At 67.2% G+C, this 22,231-nt stretch overlaps 13 non-coding genes across 13 annotated transcripts; all 13 read right to left on the bottom strand.

The window, feature by feature from the left end:
* Positions 1-838: 838 nt before the first annotated feature.
* Positions 839-919, bottom strand: LOC131837515 (small nucleolar RNA SNORD115). Its single transcript, XR_009356115.1, has one exon. It is a non-coding gene; the product is annotated as a small nucleolar RNA SNORD115 (small nucleolar RNA).
* A 1,599-nt stretch (positions 920-2,518) lies between these two features.
* On the bottom strand, positions 2,519-2,599 carry LOC131837592 (small nucleolar RNA SNORD115). The gene has a single exon (XR_009356189.1). It is a non-coding gene; the product is annotated as a small nucleolar RNA SNORD115 (small nucleolar RNA).
* A 1,592-nt stretch (positions 2,600-4,191) lies between these two features.
* Positions 4,192-4,272, bottom strand: LOC131837470 (small nucleolar RNA SNORD115). Its single transcript, XR_009356068.1, has one exon. It is a non-coding gene; the product is annotated as a small nucleolar RNA SNORD115 (small nucleolar RNA).
* A 1,600-nt stretch (positions 4,273-5,872) lies between these two features.
* On the bottom strand, positions 5,873-5,953 carry LOC131837590 (small nucleolar RNA SNORD115). Its single transcript, XR_009356188.1, has one exon. It is a non-coding gene; the product is annotated as a small nucleolar RNA SNORD115 (small nucleolar RNA).
* Positions 5,954-7,545: 1,592 nt separating this feature from the next.
* On the bottom strand, positions 7,546-7,626 carry LOC131837514 (small nucleolar RNA SNORD115). The gene has a single exon (XR_009356114.1). It is a non-coding gene; the product is annotated as a small nucleolar RNA SNORD115 (small nucleolar RNA).
* A 1,599-nt stretch (positions 7,627-9,225) lies between these two features.
* LOC131837589 (small nucleolar RNA SNORD115) lies at positions 9,226-9,306 on the bottom strand. The gene has a single exon (XR_009356187.1). It is a non-coding gene; the product is annotated as a small nucleolar RNA SNORD115 (small nucleolar RNA).
* Positions 9,307-10,898: 1,592 nt separating this feature from the next.
* Positions 10,899-10,979, bottom strand: LOC131837513 (small nucleolar RNA SNORD115). Its single transcript, XR_009356113.1, has one exon. It is a non-coding gene; the product is annotated as a small nucleolar RNA SNORD115 (small nucleolar RNA).
* Positions 10,980-12,578: 1,599 nt separating this feature from the next.
* Positions 12,579-12,659, bottom strand: LOC131837588 (small nucleolar RNA SNORD115). Its single transcript, XR_009356186.1, has one exon. It is a non-coding gene; the product is annotated as a small nucleolar RNA SNORD115 (small nucleolar RNA).
* Positions 12,660-14,251: 1,592 nt separating this feature from the next.
* LOC131837512 (small nucleolar RNA SNORD115) lies at positions 14,252-14,332 on the bottom strand. Its single transcript, XR_009356112.1, has one exon. It is a non-coding gene; the product is annotated as a small nucleolar RNA SNORD115 (small nucleolar RNA).
* Positions 14,333-15,931: 1,599 nt separating this feature from the next.
* LOC131837587 (small nucleolar RNA SNORD115) lies at positions 15,932-16,012 on the bottom strand. The gene has a single exon (XR_009356185.1). It is a non-coding gene; the product is annotated as a small nucleolar RNA SNORD115 (small nucleolar RNA).
* Positions 16,013-17,604: 1,592 nt separating this feature from the next.
* On the bottom strand, positions 17,605-17,685 carry LOC131837511 (small nucleolar RNA SNORD115). Its single transcript, XR_009356111.1, has one exon. It is a non-coding gene; the product is annotated as a small nucleolar RNA SNORD115 (small nucleolar RNA).
* Positions 17,686-19,284: 1,599 nt separating this feature from the next.
* LOC131837586 (small nucleolar RNA SNORD115) lies at positions 19,285-19,365 on the bottom strand. Its single transcript, XR_009356184.1, has one exon. It is a non-coding gene; the product is annotated as a small nucleolar RNA SNORD115 (small nucleolar RNA).
* Positions 19,366-20,957: 1,592 nt separating this feature from the next.
* On the bottom strand, positions 20,958-21,038 carry LOC131837510 (small nucleolar RNA SNORD115). Its single transcript, XR_009356110.1, has one exon. It is a non-coding gene; the product is annotated as a small nucleolar RNA SNORD115 (small nucleolar RNA).
* Between the last annotated feature and the right edge of the window lie 1,193 nt (positions 21,039-22,231).

Genomic DNA, 22,231 nt, shown 5'->3' with positions numbered 1-22,231 from the left:
ATGGCTGCAAGGGCCTGGCCCTCGCAGATTCCGCCCCGTAGCCCCGTGGAACCCGGCTGTCTCGCGAGCACAAGGTATCCTCTTGCGCTATTCGCAAGCAGCCTGGTGTGGTCTCCAACGCCTTGGGCGTCTGCGCTGTGGGGCAGGAGCTCAGGCCTCGTCAGCCCGCGGAAAAAAGCCAAGTCCCGGGCCTCGAGCAACACCCCGTGGCAGAAGATCACAGAAGCTTCTGAGAACACAAGTCTCACGTCCAGTACGTTCGTAGGCCCACGAGACACGCCCAGATGGATCAGGGGGCCTCAGGATCCCCTGATCCTATGGCGGCCACTCTGCGCTTTCCGGGTCTTGCCAGCCACCCGGCCCCACGCTCGCGTTCCCTGCCCCTGGGATGGCTCAAGGGCACCCGCTCCCGGGGTGGCCCACGACGTCTGGACCACGAGGACCGCCACCCCAAGCCCACGGCCTGCTGCAGAGTCACTGCTGGGCTACCCGCTTCCCAAGGCGTCTCGGGCCTCCCTCCGAGCCCAAGGCTTCCGCTCACCTCTGCTGCATGTCGACACACCGAGGACCTAGCCGGCCAGGCCCGCCGAAGGACACGAGGAGACGAGGATGGCGAAGCCCTGGCTCCCGGGGAGCTGTCCTGGGAAGGGGATTGGGGCGGTGGGCCAGCTTGAGTGCCAGAACACCCCCGTGGGCACGCGCAGAGGCGCCTGGGCTCCGGGCCCAACGCGCGCAGACGCTCGAGCGTTCGTTCTCCTCTAGCGCCCAGCTGCAGCAGCGCGCCCTCAAATGCCCCGAGGGTCTGGGGGCTGCTGATCCCCGCACGGTCCCCTGCACTGGGCCTCAGCGTAATCCTATTGAGCATGATTTTTAGGTCATCATCGCTCTTCGAGACCATATGAGTTCTCATCATTGACCCAAGCAAGCCGGGGGCGACGCGTGAGGTCCCTGCCCACCCGGAACCCCTCCTTACCGAGGGAGCGGTCGGGACGGCGCCATGCCCCGGCGATCCGAGACACGGGCCCTTTGGGCGGGGCTGGGAGAAGCCAGAGTTGGTCGTCAAGGCGAGATCCTCCCTGGGGGACGGGGTTCTAAGGACAGAGGGAGAGGCCAGCTGTCAGAACGGCCTGCTCCGTGGCTCGTGCCCCATGCGGCCACGATTGGTCACGCCCGAAGCCCTGGCCGCTGCTGGCCAGGCGGGTGGAGGAACGAACGACCCAAGGCTCGGAGCCGCCGCAGGCAAGGAAAAGGGCCCTGGGGAGCCGCTGTACATCCCTGGGCCTCCAGAAACTGTGGAGATCAGGGCCCCTGTGGGAACCACCCCTTGCTAAGAAAGGCCCCACAACGTGAGCGGGAACACTAGGTTATCGAGTTACCCCCCCCCCCGATGCCTCCCGGGCCCCGAGCCAACGGGGGCGGCCCCAGAACTTATGGCCAGGCAGACGCCAACCCCAGATTGGCCCGGCTGCCGTCCGTGCATCCGGGCGCTGGCACTCGCAGCCAACGTTGGCCCCCATGCCCCGACGGTCCACGTCTGGAGAGGGAGTCGCGGGTCACGGTCTCCCGCCAGCGGGAGGCAGGGGACCAATGCCCGCCCTGCAACAGGGTCCAGAGTGTCCCCGCGTGGCGGCCCCTCCTCTGGGGGCCTGGCCCGACAGGCTCTCGCCCAATGCCCGCTGTGGCCTGGGGCTCGCCCATTCTTGCCCACGTCCAGCCAAACCATGCTCCATCGGCAGCCCAAGCAAACATCGAGGGCTGTACTTCAGCAGCCTCCCAGGCTCCCAAAGTCCTTGGGAGTCTGGTGCCTAGGGCAGGAGCTCTGCCCGCTCCAGCCCCAAGAAACATGCGCTGGGGTTGGCTCGAGCAACCGCCACTCGCTGAGGGGGACAGAAGTCCCTGACGCCAAGGGTCTCCCGAACCCGTCTCCTCACGGGCGCACAGGACACAAAGGGAGGTCCAAGGAGGCCTCAGGGCCACGCGGATCTATGGCGGCATCCCCCCGGGATCCAGTCCCGGCCAGTTCCCGCGGCCCAACGTTCGCGTTCCCTGCACCTGGGATGGCTCAAGGGAGCCTGATCACGCGCCAGCCAACGCTGTGTGGACAACGGGGGCCTCCACCCGTAGCTCAGTGGTGGAGCCAGAGCCCCGTGCCGTGACTCTGGCTTCGCGGACGATGCCCATGGCGTCTGCCATCTCCCGCCAGGCCCAGAGTCTCCCACTCACCTGTCGTGGCCAACGCCGCGCCTACCACCTGGTGCCCAAGGCCCGCTGCAAGACACAAGGAGACAAGGGTTCCTAAGGCATGGCTCCCAGGGAGCTGTCCAGGGGAGGGGAGGGGATTCAGTCTCTAGGCCGGGTGGGCTGCCTCCACACCTCGAGGGGCCCCTGACGCGCACGGGCTTTCCAGGGCCGGAGCAGGGATCCCCGGGGGATCCTTGGCCTCAAGCTCCCAACGGCAGCGCCCCTCCAGGGCCCCGAGGCTCCGGGGGATGCTGATCCCGGCACAGACGCCTGCATTGGGCCTCAGCGTAATCCTATTGAGCATGATTTTTAGGTCATCACCGCTCTTCGAGACCATTTGAGTTGTCATCATTGACCCAAGCAGGTTGGCGGCGATGCGTGCGGTCGCGTCGCCCCCAGAACCTGCTTACCGGGGCTGCGTGGCGGACTGCGCCATGAGCCGGGGTCCTGAGACATTGGACCTGTGGGCAGGGCCGGGCCAGGCAAGACGAGCTGGTGCGGGCGATCTCCCCGCTTGTGGATGCGGTTCTGAGGAGAGACGGAGAGACCAGCTGTCCAAAAGCCCTGGTCCGGGGCACCGGCCGGACGGCCGAGGGCTACCTTTCCCAACGACCTGGCCGGTGGGGGCCGGGCATACGTCCGACCCACGCATGGCTGATGTGCGAGACGACGGAGCAGGGCCCAGGGCCCCAGCTGCCCTTACCAGGGCATCCCCAAACAAGGGAGATCTAGGCCCCTGGGTCAGCACCACCGTCGGCAGAACGGTCCGTGAACATGGCACGGAGCACAGGGTTTTGACGTGTCCCCGCTGTCTCCCTTGCACGGGAGCCGAGGGGGGCGGTCAGGGACTGTTGGCCAGGACGCCGCCCACCCACCCATGGTCCCACCTGGGAGCCAAGGATGGGAGCCCCTACCCTGGAAGCCCAAGGTGGCTCGGGCCCACGGCTGCCCCAGGGCCGAGCTCTGAATGCCAGGTCGCTGTCCACCACTACGGCCAGGCACACCACCCACCGGCTGCCCTGGGCGAGGTACCCGACTCTCGCCGTGCAGCGCCGCTTCGTCAGGACCCGGTCCCCGGTGCTTGAGAGCCTCCGGAGAGAGGCTCCGACCCAATGGCTGCAAGGGCCTGGTCCTCGCAGATTCCGCCCCGTAGCCCCGTGGAACCCGGCTGTCTCGCGAGCACAAGGAATCCTCTTGCGCTCTTCGCAAGCAGCCTGGTGGGGTCTCCAACGCCTTGGGCGTCTGCGCTGTGGGGCGGGAGCTCAGGCCTCGTCAGCCCGCGGAAACAAGCCTAGTCCCGGGCCTCGAGCAACACCCCGTGGCAGAAGATCACAGAAGCTTCTGAGACCACAAGTCTCACGTCCACTACGTTCGTAGGCCCACGAGACACGCCCAGATGGATCAGGGGGCCTCAGGGTCCCCTGATCCTATGGCGGCCACTCTGCGCTTTCCGGGTCTTGCCAGCCACCCGGCCCCACGCTCGCGTTCCCTGCCCCTGGGATGGCTCAAGGGCACCCGCTCCCGGGGTGGCCCACGACGTCTGGACCACGAGGACCGCCACCCCAAGCCCACGGCCTGCTGCAGAGTCACTGCTGGGCTACCCGCTTCCCAAGGCGTCTCGGGCCTCCCTCCGAGCCCAAGGCTTCCGCTCACCTCTGCTGCATGTCGACACACCGAGGACCTAGCCGGCCAGGCCCGCCGAAGGACACGAGGAGACGAGGATGGCGAAGCCCTGGCTCCCGGGGAGCTGTCCTGGGAAGGGGAATGGGGCGGTGGGCCAGCTTGAGTGCCAGAACACCCCCGTGGGCACGCGCAGAGGCGCCTGGGCTCCGGGCCCAACGCGCGGAGACGCTCGAGCGTTCGTTCTCCTCTAGCGCCCAGCTGCAGCAGCGCGCCCTCAAATGCCCCGAGGGTCTGGGGGCTGCTGATCCCCGCACGGTCTCCTGCCCTGGGCCTCAGCGTAATCCTATTGAGCATGATTTTTAGGTCATCATCCCTCTTCGAGACCATATGAGTTCTCATCATTGACCCAAGCAAGCCGGGGGCGACGCGTGAGGTCCCTGCCCACCCGGAACCCCTCCTTACCGAGGGAGCGGTCGGGACGGCGCCATGCCCCGGCGATCCGAGACACGGGCCCTTTGGGCGGGGCTGGGAAAAGCCAGACTTGGTCGTCAAGGCGAGATCCTCCCTGGGGGACGGGGTTCTAAGGACAGAGGGAGAGGCCAGCTGTCAGAACGGCCTGCTCTGTGGCTCGTACCCCATGCGGCCACGATCGGTCACGCCCGAAGCCCTGGCGGCTGCTGGCCAGGCGGGTGGAGGAACGAACGACCCAAGGCTCGGAGCTGCCGCAAGCAAGGAAAAGGGCCCTGGGGAGCCGCTGTACATCCCTGGGCCTACAGAATCTGTGGAGATCAGGGCCCCTGTGGGAACCACCCCTTGCTAAGAAAGGCCCCACAACGTGGGCGGGAATACTAGGTTATCGAGTTACCCCCCCACCCGATGCCTACCGGGGCCCTGAGCCAACGGGGGCGGCCTCAGAACTTATGGCCAGGCAGACGCCAACCCCAGATTGGCCCGGCTGCCGTCCGTGCATCCGGGCGCTGGCACTCGCAGCCAACGTTGGCCCCCATGCCCCGACGGGCCACGTCTGGAGAGGGAGTCGCGGGTCACGGTCTCCCGCCAGCGGGAGGCAGGGGACCAATGCCCGCCCTGCAACAGTGTCCAGAGTGTCCCCGCGTGGCGGCCCCTCCTCTGGGGGCCTGGCCCGATAGGCTCTCGCCCAATGCCCGCTGTGGCCTGGGGCTCGCCCATTCTTGCCCACGTCCAGCCAAACCATGCTCCATCGGCAGCCCAAGCAAACATCGAGGGCTGTACTTCAGCAGCCTCCCAGGCTCCCAAAGTCCTTGGGAGTCTGGTGCCTAGGGCAGGAGCTCTGCCCGCTCCAGCCCCAAGAAACATGCGCTGGGGTTGGCTCGAGCAACCGCCACTCGCTGAGGGGGACAGAAGTCCCTGACGCCAAGGGTCTCCCGAACCCGTCTCCTCACGGGCGCACAGGACACAAAGGGAGGTCCAAGGAGGCCTCAGGGCCACGCGGATCTATGGCGGCATCCCCCCGGGATCCAGTCCCGGCCAGTTCCCGCGGCCCAACGTTCGCGTTCCCTGCACCTGGGATGGCTCAAGGGAGCCTGATCACGCACCAGCCACCGCTGTGTGGACAACGGGGGCCTCCACCCGTAGCTCAGTGGTGGAGCCAGAGCCCCGTGCCGTGACTCTGGCTTCGCGGACGACGCCCATGGCGTCTGCCATCTCCCGCCAGGCCCAGAGTCTCCCACTCACCTGTCGTGGCCCACGCCGCGCCTACCACCTGGCGCCCAAGGCCCGCTGCAAGACACAAGGAGACAAGGGTTCCTAAGGCATGGCTCCCAGGGAGCTGTCCAGGGGAGGGGAGGGGATTCAGTCTCTAGGCCGGGTGGGCTGCCTCCACACCTCGAGGGGCCCCTGACGTGCACGGGCTTTCCAGGGCAGGAGCAGGGATCCCCGGGGGATCCTTGGCCTCAAGCTCCCAACGGCAGCGTTCCTCCAGGGCCCCGAGGCTCCGGGGGATGCTGATCCCGGCACAGACGCCTGCATTGGGCCTCAGCGTAATCCTATTGAGCATGATTTTTAGGTCATCACCGCTCTTCGAGACCATTTGAGTTGTCATCATTGACCCAAGCAGGTTGGCGGCAATGCGTGCGGTCGCGTCGCCCCCAGAACATGCTTACCGGGGCTGCGTGGCGGACTGCGCCATGAGCCGGGGTCCTGAGACATTGGACCTGTGGGCAGGGCCGGGCCAGGCAAGACGAGCTGGTGCGGGCGATCTCCCCGCTTGTGGATGCGGTTCTGAGGAGAGACGGAGAGACCAGCTGTCCAAAAGCCCTGGTCCGGGGCACCGGCCGGACGGCCGAGGGCTACCTTTCCCAACGTCCTGGCCGGAGGGGGCCGGACATACGGCCGACCCACGCATGTCTGATGTGCGAGACGACGGAGCAGGGCCCAGGGCCCCAGCTGCCCTTACCAGGGCATCCCCAAACAAGGGAGATCTAGGCCCCTGGGTCAGCACCACCGTCGGCAGAACGGTCCGTGAACATGGCACGGAGCACAGGGTTTTGACGTGTCCCCGCTGTCTCCCTTGCACGAGAGCCGAGGGTGGCGGTCAGGGACTTGTGGCCAGGACGCCGCCCACCCACCCATGGTCCCACCTGGGAGCCAAGGATCGGAGTCCCTACCCTGGAAGCCCAAGGTGGCTCGGGCCCACGGCTGCCCCAGGGCCGAGCTCTGAATGCCAGGTCGCTGTCCACCACTACAGCCAGGCACACCACCCACCGGCTGCCCTGGGCGAGGTACCCGACTCTCGCCGTGCAGCGCCGCTTCGTCAGGACCCGGTCCCCGGTGCTTGAGAGCCTCCGGAGAGAGGCTCCGACCCAATGGCTGCAAGGGCCTGGCCCTCGCAGATTCCGCCCCGTAGCCCCGTGGAACCCGGCTGTCTCGCGAGCACAAGGTATCCTCTTGCGCTATTCGCAAGCAGCCTGGTGTGGTCTCCAACGCCTTGGGCGTCTGCGCTGTGGGGCAGGAGCTCAGGCCTCGTCAGCCCGCGGAAAAAAGCCAAGTCCCGGGCCTCGAGCAACACCCCGTGGCAGAAGATCACAGAAGCTTCTGAGACCACAAGTCTCACGTCCAGTACGTTCGTAGGCCCACGAGACACGCCCAGATGGATCAGGGGGCCTCAGGATCCCCTGATCCTATGGCGGCCACTCTGCGCTTTCCGGGTCTTGCCAGCCACCCGGCCCCACGCTCGCGTTCCCTGCCCCTGGGATGGCTCAAGGGCACCCGCTCCCGGGGTGGCCCACGACGTCTGGACCACGAGGACCGCCACCCCAAGCCCACGGCCTGCTGCAGAGTCACTGCTGGGCTACCCGCTTCCCAAGGCGTCTCGGGCCTCCCTCCGAGCCCAAGGCTTCCGCTCACCTCTGCTGCATGTCGACACACCGAGGACCTAGCCGGCCAGGCCCGCCGAAGGACACGAGGAGACGAGGATGGCGAAGCCCTGGCTCCCGGGGAGCTGTCCTGGGAAGGGGATTGGGGCGGTGGGCCAGCTTGAGTGCCAGAACACCCCCGTGGGCACGCGCAGAGGCGCCTGGGCTCCGGGCCCAACGCGCGCAGACGCTCGAGCGTTCGTTCTCCTCTAGCGCCCAGCTGCAGCAGCGCGCCCTCAAATGCCCCGAGGGTCTGGGGGCTGCTGATCCCCGCACGGTCCCCTGCACTGGGCCTCAGCGTAATCCTATTGAGCATGATTTTTAGGTCATCATCGCTCTTCGAGACCATATGAGTTCTCATCATTGACCCAAGCAAGCCGGGGGCGACGCGTGAGGTCCCTGCCCACCCGGAACTCCTCCTTACCGAGGGAGCGGTCGGGACGGCGCCATGCCCCGGCGATCCGAGACACGGGCCCTTTGGGCGGGGCTGGGAGAAGCCAGAGTTGGTCGTCAAGGCGAGATCCTCCCTGGGGGACGGGGTTCTAAGGACAGAGGGAGAGGCCAGCTGTCAGAACGGCCTGCTCCGTGGCTCGTGCCCCATGCGGCCACGATTGGTCACGCCCGAAGCCCTGGCCGCTGCTGGCCAGGCGGGTGGAGGAACGAACGACCCAAGGCTCGGAGCCGCCGCAAGCAAGGAAAAGGGCCCTGGGGAGCCGCTGTACATCCCTGGGCCTCCAGAAACTGTGGAGATCAGGGCCCCTGTGGGAGCCACCCCTTGCTAAGAAAGGCCCCACAACGTGAGCGGGAACACTAGGTTATCGAGTTACCCCCCCCCCCGATGCCTCCCGGGCCCCGAGCCAACGGGGGCGGCCCCAGAACTTATGGCCAGGCAGACGCCAACCCCAGATTGGCCCGGCTGCCGTCCGTGCATCCGGGCGCTGGCACTCGCAGCCAACGTTGGCCCCCATGCCCCGACGGTCCACGTCTGGAGAGGGAGTCGCGGGTCACGGTCTCCCGCCAGCGGGAGGCAGGGGACCAATGCCCGCCCTGCAACAGGGTCCAGAGTGTCCCCGCGTGGCGGCCCCTCCTCTGGGGGCCTGGCCCGACAGGCTCTCGCCCAATGCCCGCTGTGGCCTGGGGCTCGCCCATTCTTGCCCACGTCCAGCCAAACCATGCTCCATCGGCAGCCCAAGCAAACATCGAGGGCTGTACTTCAGCAGCCTCCCAGGCTCCCAAAGTCCTTGGGAGTCTGGTGCCTAGGGCAGGAGCTCTGCCCGCTCCAGCCCCAAGAAACATGCGCTGGGGTTGGCTCGAGCAACCGCCACTCGCTGAGGGGGACAGAAGTCCCTGACGCCAAGGGTCTCCCGAACCCGTCTCCTCACGGGTGCACAGGACACAAAGGGAGGTCCAAGGAGGCCTCAGGGCCACGCGGATCTATGGCGGCATCCCCCCGGGATCCAGTCCCGGCCAGTTCCCGCGGCCCAACGTTCGCGTTCCCTGCACCTGGGATGGCTCAAGGGAGCCTGATCACGCGCCAGCCAACGCTGTGTGGACAACGGGGGCCTCCACCCGTAGCTCAGTGGTGGAGCCAGAGCCCCGTGCCGTGACTCTGGCTTCGCGGACGATGCCCATGGCGTCTGCCATCTCCCGCCAGGCCCAGAGTCTCCCACTCACCTGTCGTGGCCAACGCCGCGCCTACCACCTGGTGCCCAAGGCCCGCTGCAAGACACAAGGAGACAAGGGTTCCTAAGGCATGGCTCCCAGGGAGCTGTCCAGGGGAGGGGAGGGGATTCAGTCTCTAGGCCGGGTGGGCTGCCTCCACACCTCGAGGGGCCCCTGACGCGCACGGGCTTTCCAGGGCCGGAGCAGGGATCCCCGGGGGATCCTTGGCCTCAAGCTCCCAACGGCAGCGCCCCTCCAGGGCCCCGAGGCTCCGGGGGATGCTGATCCCGGCACAGACGCCTGCATTGGGCCTCAGCGTAATCCTATTGAGCATGATTTTTAGGTCATCACCGCTCTTCGAGACCATTTGAGTTGTCATCATTGACCCAAGCAGGTTGGCGGCGATGCGTGCGGTCGCGTCGCCCCCAGAACCTGCTTACCGGGGCTGCGTGGCGGACTGCGCCATGAGCCGGGGTCCTGAGACATTGGACCTGTGGGCAGGGCCGGGCCAGGCAAGACGAGCTGGTGCGGGCGATCTCCCCGCTTGTGGATGCGGTTCTGAGGAGAGACGGAGAGACCAGCTGTCCAAAAGCCCTGGTCCGGGGCACCGGCCGGACGGCCGAGGGCTACCTTTCCCAACGACCTGGCCGGTGGGGGCCGGGCATACGGCCGACCCACGCATGGCTGATGTGCGAGACGACGGAGCAGGGCCCAGGGCCCCAGCTGCCCTTACCAGGGCATCCCCAAACAAGGGAGATCTAGGCCCCTGGGTCAGCACCACCGTCGACAGAACGGTCCGTGAACATGGCACGGAGCACAGGGTTTTGACGTGTCTCCGCTGTCTCCCTTGCACGGGAGCCGAGGGGGGCGGTCAGGGAGTTGTGGCCAGGACGCCGCCTACCCACCCATGGTCCCACCTGGGAGCCAAGGATCGGAGCCCCTACCCTGGAAGCCCAAGGTGGCTCGGGCCCACGGCTGCCCCAGGGCCGAGCTCGGAATGCCAGGTCGCTGTCCACCACTACGGCCAGGCACACCACCCACCGGCTGCCCTGGGCGAGGTACCCGACTCTCGCCGTGCAGCGCCGCTTCGTCAGGACCCGGTCCCCGGTGCTTGAGAGCCTCCGGAGAGTGGCTCCGACCCAATGGCTGCAAGGGCCTGGCACTCGCAGATTCCGCCCCGTAGCCCCGTGGAACCCGGCTGTCTCGCGAGCACAAGGTATCCTCTTGCGCTATTCGCAAGCAGCCTGGTGTGGTCTCCAACGCCTTGGGCGTCTGCGCTGTGGGGCAGGAGCTCAGGCCTCGTCAGCCCGCGGAAAAAAGCCAAGTCCCGGACCTCGAGCAACACCCCGTGGCAGAAGATCACAGAAGCTTCTGAGACCACAAGTCTCACGTCCACTACGTTCGTAGGCCCACGAGACACGCCCAGATGGATCAGGGGGCCTCAGGATCCCCTGATCCTATGGCGGCCACTCTGCGCTTTCCGGGTCTTGCCAGCCACCCGGCCCCACGCTCGCGTTCCCTGCCCCTGGGATGGCTCAAGGGCACCCGATCCCGGGGTGGCCCACGACGTCTGGACCACGAGGACCGCCACCCCAAGCCCACGGCCTGCTGCAGAGTCACTGCTGGGCTACCCGCTACCCAAGGCGTCTCGGGCCTCCCTCCGAGCCCAAGGCTTCCGCTCACCTCTGCTGCATGTCGACACACCGAGGACCTAGCCGGCCAGGCCCGCCGAAGGACACGAGGAGACGAGGATGGCGAAGCCCTGGCTCCCGGGGAGCTGTCCTGGGAAGGGGATTGGGGCGGTGGGCCAGCTTGAGTGCCAGAACACCCCCGTGGGCACGCGCAGAGGCGCCTGGGCTCCGGGCCCAACGCGCGCAGACGGTCGAGCGTTCGTTCTCCTCTAGCGCCCAGCTGCAGCAGCGCGCCCTCAATTGCCCCGAGGGTCTGGGGGCTGCTGATCCCCGCACGGTCCCCTGCACTGGGCCTCAGCGTAATCCTATTGAGCATGATTTTTAGGTCATCATCGCTCTTCGAGACCATATGAGTTCTCATCATTGACCCAAGCAAGCCGGGGGCGACGCGTGAGGTCCCTGCCCACCCGGAACCCCTCCTTACCGAGGGAGCGGTCGGGACGGCGCCATGCCCCGGCGATCCGAGACACGGGCCCTTTGGGCGGGGCTGGGAGAAGCCAGACTTGGTCGTCAAGGCGAGATCCTCCCTGGGGGACGGGGTTCTAAGGACAGAGGGAGAGGCCAGCTGTCAGAACGGCCTGCTCTGTGGCTCGTACCCCATGCGGCCACGATCGGACACGCCCGAAGCCCTGGCCGCTGCTGGCCAGGCGGGTGGAGGAACGAACGACCCAAGGCTCGGAGCCGCCGCAAGCAAGGAAAAGGGCCCTGGGGAGCCGCTGTACATCCCTGGGCCTCCAGAAACTGTGGAGATCAGGGCCCCTGTGGGAACCACCCCTTGCTAAGAAAGGCCCCACAACGTGAGCGGGAACACTAGGTTATCGAGTTACCCCCCCCCCCGATGCCTCCCGGGCCCCGAGCCAACGGGGGCGGCCCCAGAACTTATGGCCAGGCAGACGCCAACCCCAGATTGGCCCGGCTGCCGTCCGTGCATCCGGGCGCTGGCACTCGCAGCCAACGTTGGCCCCCATGCCCCGACGGTCCACGTCTGGAGAGGGAGTCGCGGGTCACGGTCTCCCGCCAGCGGGAGGCAGGGGACCAATGCCCGCCCTGCAACAGGGTCCAGAGTGTCCCCGCGTGGCGGCCCCTCCTCTGGGGGCCTGGCCCGACAGGCTCTCGCCCAATGCCCGCTGTGGCCTGGGGCTCGCCCATTCTTGCCCACGTCCAGCCAAACCATGCTCCATCGGCAGCCCAAGCAAACATCGAGGGCTGTACTTCAGCAGCCTCCCAGGCTCCCAAAGTCCTTGGGAGTCTGGTGCCTAGGGCAGGAGCTCTGCCCGCTCCAGCCCCAAGAAACATGCGCTGGGGTTGGCTCGAGCAACCGCCACTCGCTGAGGGGGACAGAAGTCCCTGACGCCAAGGGTCTCCCGAACCCGTCTCCTCACGGGCGCACAGGACACAAAGGGAGGTCCAAGGAGGCCTCAGGGCCACGCGGATCTATGGCGGCATCCCCCCGGGATCCAGTCCCGGCCAGTTCCCGCGGCCCAACGTTCGCGTTCCCTGCACCTGGGATGGCTCAAGGGAGCCTGATCACGCGCCAGCCAACGCTGTGTGGACAACGGGGGCCTCCACCCGTAGCTCAGTGGTGGAGCCAGAGCCCCGTGCCGTGACTCTGGCTTCGCGGACGATGCCCATGGCGTCTGCCATCTCCCGCCAGGCCCAGAGTCTCCCACTCACCTGTCGTGGCCAACGCCGCGCCTACCACCTGGTGCCCAAGGCCCGCTGCAAGACACAAGGAGACAAGGGTTCCTAAGGCATGGCTCCCAGGGAGCTGTCCAGGGGAGGGGAGGGGATTCAGTCTCTAGGCCGGGTGGGCTGCCTCCACACCTCGAGGGGCCCCTGACGCGCACGGGCTTTCCAGGGCCGGAGCAGGGATCCCCGGGGGATCCTTGGCCTCAAGCTCCCAACGGCAGCGCCCCTCCAGGGCCCCGAGGCTCCGGGGGATGCTGATCCCGGCACAGACGCCTGCATTGGGCCTCAGCGTAATCCTATTGAGCATGATTTTTAGGTCATCACCGCTCTTCGAGACCATTTGAGTTGTCATCATTGACCCAAGCAGGTTGGCGGCGATGCGTGCGGTCGCGTCGCCCCCAGAACCTGCTTACCGGGGCTGCGTGGCGGACTGCGCCATGAGCCGGGGTCCTGAGACATTGGACCTGTGGGCAGGGCCGGGCCAGGCAAGACGAGCTGGTGCGGGCGATCTCCCCGCTTGTGGATGCGGTTCTGAGGAGAGACGGAGAGACCAGCTGTCCAAAAGCCCTGGTCCGGGGCACCGGCCGGACGGCCGAGGGCTACCTTTCCCAACGTCCTGGCCGGAGGGGGCCGGACATACGGCCGACCCACGCATGTCTGATGTGCGAGACGACGGAGCAGGGCCCAGGGCCCCAGCTGCCCTTACCAGGGCATCCCCAAACAAGGGAGATCTAGGCCCCTGGGTCAGCACCACCGTCGGCAGAACGGTCCGTGAACATGGCACGGAGCACAGGGTTTTGACGTGTCCCCGCTGTCTCCCTTGCACGAGAGCCGAGGGTGGCGGTCAGGGACTTGTGGCCAGGACGCCGCCCACCCACCCATGGTCCCACCTGGGAGCCAAGGATCGGAGTCCCTACCCTGGAAGCCCAAGGTGGCTCGGGCCCACGGCTGCCCCAGGGCCGAGCTCTGAATGCCAGGTCGCTGTCCACCACTACAGCCAGGCACACCACCCACCGGCTGCCCTGGGCGAGGTACCCGACTCTCGCCGTGCAGCGCCGCTTCGTCAGGACCCGGTCCCCGGTGCTTGAGAGCCTCCGGAGAGAGGCTCCGACCCAATGGCTGCAAGGGCCTGGCCCTCGCAGATTCCGCCCCGTAGCCCCGTGGAACCCGGCTGTCTCGCGAGCACAAGGTATCCTCTTGCGCTATTCGCAAGCAGCCTGGTGTGGTCTCCAACGCCTTGGGCGTCTGCGCTGTGGGGCAGGAGCTCAGGCCTCGTCAGCCCGCGGAAAAAAGCCAAGTCCCGGGCCTCGAGCAACACCCCGTGGCAGAAGATCACAGAAGCTTCTGAGAACACAAGTCTCACGTCCAGTACGTTCGTAGGCCCACGAGACACGCCCAGATGGATCAGGGGGCCTCAGGATCCCCTGATCCTATGGCGGCCACTCTGCGCTTTCCGGGTCTTGCCAGCCACCCGGCCCCACGCTCGCGTTCCCTGCCCCTGGGATGGCTCAAGGGCACCCGCTCCCGGGGTGGCCCACGACGTCTGGACCACGAGGACCGCCACCCCAAGCCCACGGCCTGCTGCAGAGTCACTGCTGGGCTACCCGCTTCCCAAGGCGTCTCGGGCCTCCCTCCGAGCCCAAGGCTTCCGCTCACCTCTGCTGCATGTCGACACACCGAGGACCTAGCCGGCCAGGCCCGCCGAAGGACACGAGGAGACGAGGATGGCGAAGCCCTGGCTCCCGGGGAGCTGTCCTGGGAAGGGGATTGGGGCGGTGGGCCAGCTTGAGTGCCAGAACACCCCCGTGGGCACGCGCAGAGGCGCCTGGGCTCCGGGCCCAACGCGCGCAGACGCTCGAGCGTTCGTTCTCCTCTAGCGCCCAGCTGCAGCAGCGCGCCCTCAAATGCCCCGAGGGTCTGGGGGCTGCTGATCCCCGCACGGTCCCCTGCACTGGGCCTCAGCGTAATCCTATTGAGCATGATTTTTAGGTCATCATCGCTCTTCGAGACCATATGAGTTCTCATCATTGACCCAAGCAAGCCGGGGGCGACGCGTGAGGTCCCTGCCCACCCGGAACCCCTCCTTACCGAGGGAGCGGTCGGGACGGCGCCATGCCCCGGCGATCCGAGACACGGGCCCTTTGGGCGGGGCTGGGAGAAGCCAGAGTTGGTCGTCAAGGCGAGATCCTCCCTGGGGGACGGGGTTCTAAGGACAGAGGGAGAGGCCAGCTGTCAGAACGGCCTGCTCCGTGGCTCGTGCCCCATGCGGCCACGATTGGTCACGCCCGAAGCCCTGGCCGCTGCTGGCCAGGCGGGTGGAGGAACGAACGACCCAAGGCTCGGAGCCGCCGCAGGCAAGGAAAAGGGCCCTGGGGAGCCGCTGTACATCCCTGGGCCTCCAGAAACTGTGGAGATCAGGGCCCCTGTGGGAACCACCCCTTGCTAAGAAAGGCCCCACAACGTGAGCGGGAACACTAGGTTATCGAGTTACCCCCCTCCCCGATGCCTCCCGGGCCCCGAGCCAACGGGGGCGGCCCCAGAACTTATGGCCAGGCAGACGCCAACCCCAGATTGGCCCGGCTGCCGTCCGTGCATCCGGGCGCTGGCACTCGCAGCCAACGTTGGCCCCCATGCCCCGACGGTCCACGTCTGGAGAGGGAGTCGCGGGTCACGGTCTCCCGCCAGCGGGAGGCAGGGGACCAATGCCCGCCCTGCAACAGGGTCCAGAGTGTCCCCGCGTGGCGGCCCCTCCTCTGGGGGCCTGGCCCGACAGGCTCTCGCCCAATGCCCGCTGTGGCCTGGGGCTCGCCCATTCTTGCCCACGTCCAGCCAAACCATGCTCCATCGGCAGCCCAAGCAAACATCGAGGGCTGTACTTCAGCAGCCTCCCAGGCTCCCAAAGTCCTTGGGAGTCTGGTGCCTAGGGCAGGAGCTCTGCCCGCTCCAGCCCCAAGAAACATGCGCTGGGGTTGGCTCGAGCAACCGCCACTCGCTGAGGGGGACAGAAGTCCCTGACGCCAAGGGTCTCCCGAACCCGTCTCCTCACGGGCGCACAGGACACAAAGGGAGGTCCAAGGAGGCCTCAGGGCCACGCGGATCTATGGCGGCATCCCCCCGGGATCCAGTCCCGGCCAGTTCCCGCGGCCCAACGTTCGCGTTCCCTGCACCTGGGATGGCTCAAGGGAGCCTGATCACGCGCCAGCCAACGCTGTGTGGACAACGGGGGCCTCCACCCGTAGCTCAGTGGTGGAGCCAGAGCCCCGTGCCGTGACTCTGGCTTCGCGGACGATGCCCATGGCGTCTGCCATCTCCCGCCAGGCCCAGAGTCTCCCACTCACCTGTCGTGGCCAACGCCGCGCCTACCACCTGGTGCCCAAGGCCCGCTGCAAGACACAAGGAGACAAGGGTTCCTAAGGCATGGCTCCCAGGGAGCTGTCCAGGGGAGGGGAGGGGATTCAGTCTCTAGGCCGGGTGGGCTGCCTCCACACCTCGAGGGGCCCCTGACGCGCACGGGCTTTCCAGGGCCGGAGCAGGGATCCCCGGGGGATCCTTGGCCTCAAGCTCCCAACGGCAGCGCCCCTCCAGGGCCCCGAGGCTCCGGGGGATGCTGATCCCGGCACAGACGCCTGCATTGGGCCTCAGCGTAATCCTATTGAGCATGATTTTTAGGTCATCACCGCTCTTCGAGACCATTTGAGTTGTCATCATTGACCCAAGCAGGTTGGCGGCGATGCGTGCGGTCGCGTCGCCCCCAGAACCTGCTTACCGGGGCTGCGTGGCGGACTGCGCCATGAGCCGGGGTCCTGAGACATTGGACCTGTGGGCAGGGCCGGTCCAGGCAAGACGAGCTGGTGCGGGCGATCTCCCCGCTTGTGGATGCGGTTCTGAGGAGAGACGGAGAGACCAGCTGTCCAAAAGCCCTGGTCCGGGGCACCGGCCGGACGGCCGAGGGCTACCTTTCCCAACGTCCTGGCCGGAGGGGGCCGGACATACGGCCGACCCACGCATGTCTGATGTGCGAGACGACGGAGCAGGGCCCAGGGCCCCAGCTGCCCTTACCAGGGCATCCCCAAACAAGGGAGATCTAGGCCCCTGGGTCAGCACCACCGTCGGCAGAACGGTCCGTGAACATGGCACGGAGCACAGGGTTTTGACGTGTCCCCGCTGTCTCCCTTGCACGAGAGCCGAGGGTGGCGGTCAGGGACTTGTGGCCAGGACGCCGCCCACCCACCCATGGTCCCACCTGGGAGCCAAGGATCGGAGTCCCTACCCTGGAAGCCCAAGGTGGCTCGGGCCCACGGCTGCCCCAGGGCCGAGCTCTGAATGCCAGGTCGCTGTCCACCACTACAGCCAGGCACACCACCCACCGGCTGCCCTGGGCGAGGTACCCGACTCTCGCCGTGCAGCGCCGCTTCGTCAGGACCCGGTCCCCGGTGCTTGAGAGCCTCCGGAGAGAGGCTCCGACCCAATGGCTGCAAGGGCCTGGCCCTCGCAGATTCCGCCCCGTAGCCCCGTGGAACCCGGCTGTCTCGCGAGCACAAGGTATCCTCTTGCGCTATTCGCAAGCAGCCTGGTGTGGTCTCCAACGCCTTGGGCGTCTGCGCTGTGGGGCAGGAGCTCAGGCCTCGTCAGCCCGCGGAAAAAAGCCAAGTCCCGGGCCTCGAGCAACACCCCGTGGCAGAAGATCACAGAAGCTTCTGAGAACACAAGTCTCACGTCCAGTACGTTCGTAGGCCCACGAGACACGCCCAGATGGATCAGGGGGCCTCAGGATCCCCTGATCCTATGGCGGCCACTCTGCGCTTTCCGGGTCTTGCCAGCCACCCGGCCCCACGCTCGCGTTCCCTGCCCCTGGGATGGCTCAAGGGCACCCGCTCCCGGGGTGGCCCACGACGTCTGGACCACGAGGACCGCCACCCCAAGCCCACGGCCTGCTGCAGAGTCACTGCTGGGCTACCCGCTTCCCAAGGCGTCTCGGGCCTCCCTCCGAGCCCAAGGCTTCCGCTCACCTCTGCTGCATGTCGACACACCGAGGACCTAGCCGGCCAGGCCCGCCGAAGGACACGAGGAGACGAGGATGGCGAAGCCCTGGCTCCCGGGGAGCTGTCCTGGGAAGGGGATTGGGGCGGTGGGCCAGCTTGAGTGCCAGAACACCCCCGTGGGCACGCGCAGAGGCGCCTGGGCTCCGGGCCCAACGCGCGCAGACGCTCGAGCGTTCGTTCTCCTCTAGCGCCCAGCTGCAGCAGCGCGCCCTCAAATGCCCCGAGGGTCTGGGGGCTGCTGATCCCCGCACGGTCCCCTGCACTGGGCCTCAGCGTAATCCTATTGAGCATGATTTTTAGGTCATCATCGCTCTTCGAGACCATATGAGTTCTCATCATTGACCCAAGCAAGCCGGGGGCGACGCGTGAGGTCCCTGCCCACCCGGAACCCCTCCTTACCGAGGGAGCGGTCGGGACGGCGCCATGCCCCGGCGATCCGAGACACGGGCCCTTTGGGCGGGGCTGGGAGAAGCCAGAGTTGGTCGTCAAGGCGAGATCCTCCCTGGGGGACGGGGTTCTAAGGACAGAGGGAGAGGCCAGCTGTCAGAACGGCCTGCTCCGTGGCTCGTGCCCCATGCGGCCACGATTGGTCACGCCCGAAGCCCTGGCCGCTGCTGGCCAGGCGGGTGGAGGAACGAACGACCCAAGGCTCGGAGCCGCCGCAGGCAAGGAAAAGGGCCCTGGGGAGCCGCTGTACATCCCTGGGCCTCCAGAAACTGTGGAGATCAGGGCCCCTGTGGGAACCACCCCTTGCTAAGAAAGGCCCCACAACGTGAGCGGGAACACTAGGTTATCGAGTTACCCCCCCCCCCGATGCCTCCCGGGCCCCGAGCCAACGGGGGCGGCCCCAGAACTTATGGCCAGGCAGACGCCAACCCCAGATTGGCCCGGCTGCCGTCCGTGCATCCGGGCGCTGGCACTCGCAGCCAACGTTGGCCCCCATGCCCCGACGGTCCACGTCTGGAGAGGGAGTCGCGGGTCACGGTCTCCCGCCAGCGGGAGGCAGGGGACCAATGCCCGCCCTGCAACAGGGTCCAGAGTGTCCCCGCGTGGCGGCCCCTCCTCTGGGGGCCTGGCCCGACAGGCTCTCGCCCAATGCCCGCTGTGGCCTGGGGCTCGCCCATTCTTGCCCACGTCCAGCCAAACCATGCTCCATCGGCAGCCCAAGCAAACATCGAGGGCTGTACTTCAGCAGCCTCCCAGGCTCCCAAAGTCCTTGGGAGTCTGGTGCCTAGGGCAGGAGCTCTGCCCGCTCCAGCCCCAAGAAACATGCGCTGGGGTTGGCTCGAGCAACCGCCACTCGCTGAGGGGGACAGAAGTCCCTGACGCCAAGGGTCTCCCGAACCCGTCTCCTCACGGGCGCACAGGACACAAAGGGAGGTCCAAGGAGGCCTCAGGGCCACGCGGATCTATGGCGGCATCCCCCCGGGATCCAGTCCCGGCCAGTTCCCGCGGCCCAACGTTCGCGTTCCCTGCACCTGGGATGGCTCAAGGGAGCCTGATCACGCGCCAGCCAACGCTGTGTGGACAACGGGGGCCTCCACCCGTAGCTCAGTGGTGGAGCCAGAGCCCCGTGCCGTGACTCTGGCTTCGCGGACGATGCCCATGGCGTCTGCCATCTCCCGCCAGGCCCAGAGTCTCCCACTCACCTGTCGTGGCCAACGCCGCGCCTACCACCTGGTGCCCAAGGCCCGCTGCAAGACACAAGGAGACAAGGGTTCCTAAGGCATGGCTCCCAGGGAGCTGTCCAGGGGAGGGGAGGGGATTCAGTCTCTAGGCCGGGTGGGCTGCCTCCACACCTCGAGGGGCCCCTGACGCGCACGGGCTTTCCAGGGCCGGAGCAGGGATCCCCGGGGGATCCTTGGCCTCAAGCTCCCAACGGCAGCGCCCCTCCAGGGCCCCGAGGCTCCGGGGGATGCTGATCCCGGCACAGACGCCTGCATTGGGCCTCAGCGTAATCCTATTGAGCATGATTTTTAGGTCATCACCGCTCTTCGAGACCATTTGAGTTGTCATCATTGACCCAAGCAGGTTGGCGGCGATGCGTGCGGTCGCGTCGCCCCCAGAACCTGCTTACCGGGGCTGCGTGGCGGACTGCGCCATGAGCCGGGGTCCTGAGACATTGGACCTGTGGGCAGGGCCGGGCCAGGCAAGACGAGCTGGTGCGGGCGATCTCCCCGCTTGTGGATGCGGTTCTGAGGAGAGACGGAGAGACCAGCTGTCCAAAAGCCCTGGTCCGGGGCACCGGCCGGACGGCCGAGGGCTACCTTTCCCAACGTCCTGGCCGGAGGGGGCCGGACATACGGCCGACCCACGCATGTCTGATGTGCGAGACGACGGAGCAGGGCCCAGGGCCCCAGCTGCCCTTACCAGGGCATCCCCAAACAAGGGAGATCTAGGCCCCTGGGTCAGCACCACCGTCGGCAGAACGGTCCGTGAACATGGCACGGAGCACAGGGTTTTGACGTGTCCCCGCTGTCTCCCTTGCACGAGAGCCGAGGGTGGCGGTCAGGGACTTGTGGCCAGGACGCCGCCCACCCACCCATGGTCCCACCTGGGAGCCAAGGATCGGAGTCCCTACCCTGGAAGCCCAAGGTGGCTCGGGCCCACGGCTGCCCCAGGGCCGAGCTCTGAATGCCAGGTCGCTGTCCACCACTACAGCCAGGCACACCACCCACCGGCTGCCCTGGGCGAGGTACCCGACTCTCGCCGTGCAGCGCCGCTTCGTCAGGACCCGGTCCCCGGTGCTTGAGAGCCTCCGGAGAGAGGCTCCGACCCAATGGCTGCAAGGGCCTGGCCCTCGCAGATTCCGCCCCGTAGCCCCGTGGAACCCGGCTGTCTCGCGAGCACAAGGTATCCTCTTGCGCTATTCGCAAGCAGCCTGGTGTGGTCTCCAACGCCTTGGGCGTCTGCGCTGTGGGGCAGGAGCTCAGGCCTCGTCAGCCCGCGGAAAAAAGCCAAGTCCCGGGCCTCGAGCAACACCCCGTGGCAGAAGATCACAGAAGCTTCTGAGAACACAAGTCTCACGTCCAGTACGTTCGTAGGCCCACGAGACACGCCCAGATGGATCAGGGGGCCTCAGGATCCCCTGATCCTATGGCGGCCACTCTGCGCTTTCCGGGTCTTGCCAGCCACCCGGCCCCACGCTCGCGTTCCCTGCCCCTGGGATGGCTCAAGGGCACCCGCTCCCGGGGTGGCCCACGACGTCTGGACCACGAGGACCGCCACCCCAAGCCCACGGCCTGCTGCAGAGTCACTGCTGGGCTACCCGCTTCCCAAGGCGTCTCGGGCCTCCCTCCGAGCCCAAGGCTTCCGCTCACCTCTGCTGCATGTCGACACACCGAGGACCTAGCCGGCCAGGCCCGCCGAAGGACACGGGGAGACGAGGATGGCGAAGCCCTGGCTCCCGGGGAGCTGTCCTGGGAAGGGGATTGGGGCGGTGGGCCAGCTTGAGTGCCAGAACACCCCCGTGGGCACGCGCAGAGGCGCCTGGGCTCCGGGCCCAACGCGCGCAGACGCTCGAGCGTTCGTTCTCCTCTAGCGCCCAGCTGCAGCAGCGCGCCCTCAAATGCCCCGAGGGTCTGGGGGCTGCTGATCCCCGCACGGTCCCCTGCACTGGGCCTCAGCGTAATCCTATTGAGCATGATTTTTAGGTCATCATCGCTCTTCGAGACCATATGAGTTCTCATCATTGACCCAAGCAAGCCGGGGGCGACGCGTGAGGTCCCTGCCCACCCGGAACCCCTCCTTACCGAGGGAGCGGTCGGGACGGCGCCATGCCCCGGCGATCCGAGACACGGGCCCTTTGGGCGGGGCTGGGAGAAGCCAGAGTTGGTCGTCAAGGCGAGATCCTCCCTGGGGGACGGGGTTCTAAGGACAGAGGGAGAGGCCAGCTGTCAGAACGGCCTGCTCCGTGGCTCGTGCCCCATGCGGCCACGATTGGTCACGCCCGAAGCCCTGGCCGCTGCTGGCCAGGCGGGTGGAGGAACGAACGACCCAAGGCTCGGAGCCGCCGCAGGCAAGGAAAAGGGCCCTGGGGAGCCGCTGTACATCCCTGGGCCTCCAGAAACTGTGGAGATCAGGGCCCCTGTGGGAACCACCCCTTGCTAAGAAAGGCCCCACAACGTGAGCGGGAACACTAGGTTATCGAGTTACCCCCCCCCCCCGATGCCTCCCGGGCCCCGAGCCAACGGGGGCGGCCCCAGAACTTATGGCCAGGCAGACGCCAACCCCAGATTGGCCCGGCTGCCGTCCGTGCATCCGGGCGCTGGCACTCGCAGCCAACGTTGGCCCCCATGCCCCGACGGTCCACGTCTGGAGAGGGAGTCGCGGGTCACGGTCTCCCGCCAGCGGGAGGCAGGGGACCAATGCCCGCCCTGCAACAGGGTCCAGAGTGTCCCCGCGTGGCGGCCCCTCCTCTGGGGGCCTGGCCCGACAGGCTCTCGCCCAATGCCCGCTGTGGCCTGGGGCTCGCCCATTCTTGCCCACGTCCAGCCAAACCATGCTCCATCGGCAGCCCAAGCAAACATCGAGGGCTGTACTTCAGCAGCCTCCCAGGCTCCCAAAGTCCTTGGGAGTCTGGTGCCTAGGGCAGGAGCTCTGCCCGCTCCAGCCCCAAGAAACATGCGCTGGGGTTGGCTCGAGCAACCGCCACTCGCTGAGGGGGACAGAAGTCCCTGACGCCAAGGGTCTCCCGAACCCGTCTCCTCACGGGCGCACAGGACACAAAGGGAGGTCCAAGGAGGCCTCAGGGCCACGCGGATCTATGGCGGCATCCCCCCGGGATCCAGTCCCGGCCAGTTCCCGCGGCCCAACGTTCGCGTTCCCTGCACCTGGGATGGCTCAAGGGAGCCTGATCACGCGCCAGCCAACGCTGTGTGGACAACGGGGG

The sequence above is a fragment of the Mustela lutreola genome, chromosome 7, assembly GCF_030435805.1.
Source record: "Mustela lutreola isolate mMusLut2 chromosome 7, mMusLut2.pri, whole genome shotgun sequence".
Taxonomy (NCBI): Eukaryota; Metazoa; Chordata; class Mammalia; order Carnivora; family Mustelidae; genus Mustela; species Mustela lutreola.
This window is presented reverse-complemented; position numbering and strand designations above follow the sequence as displayed.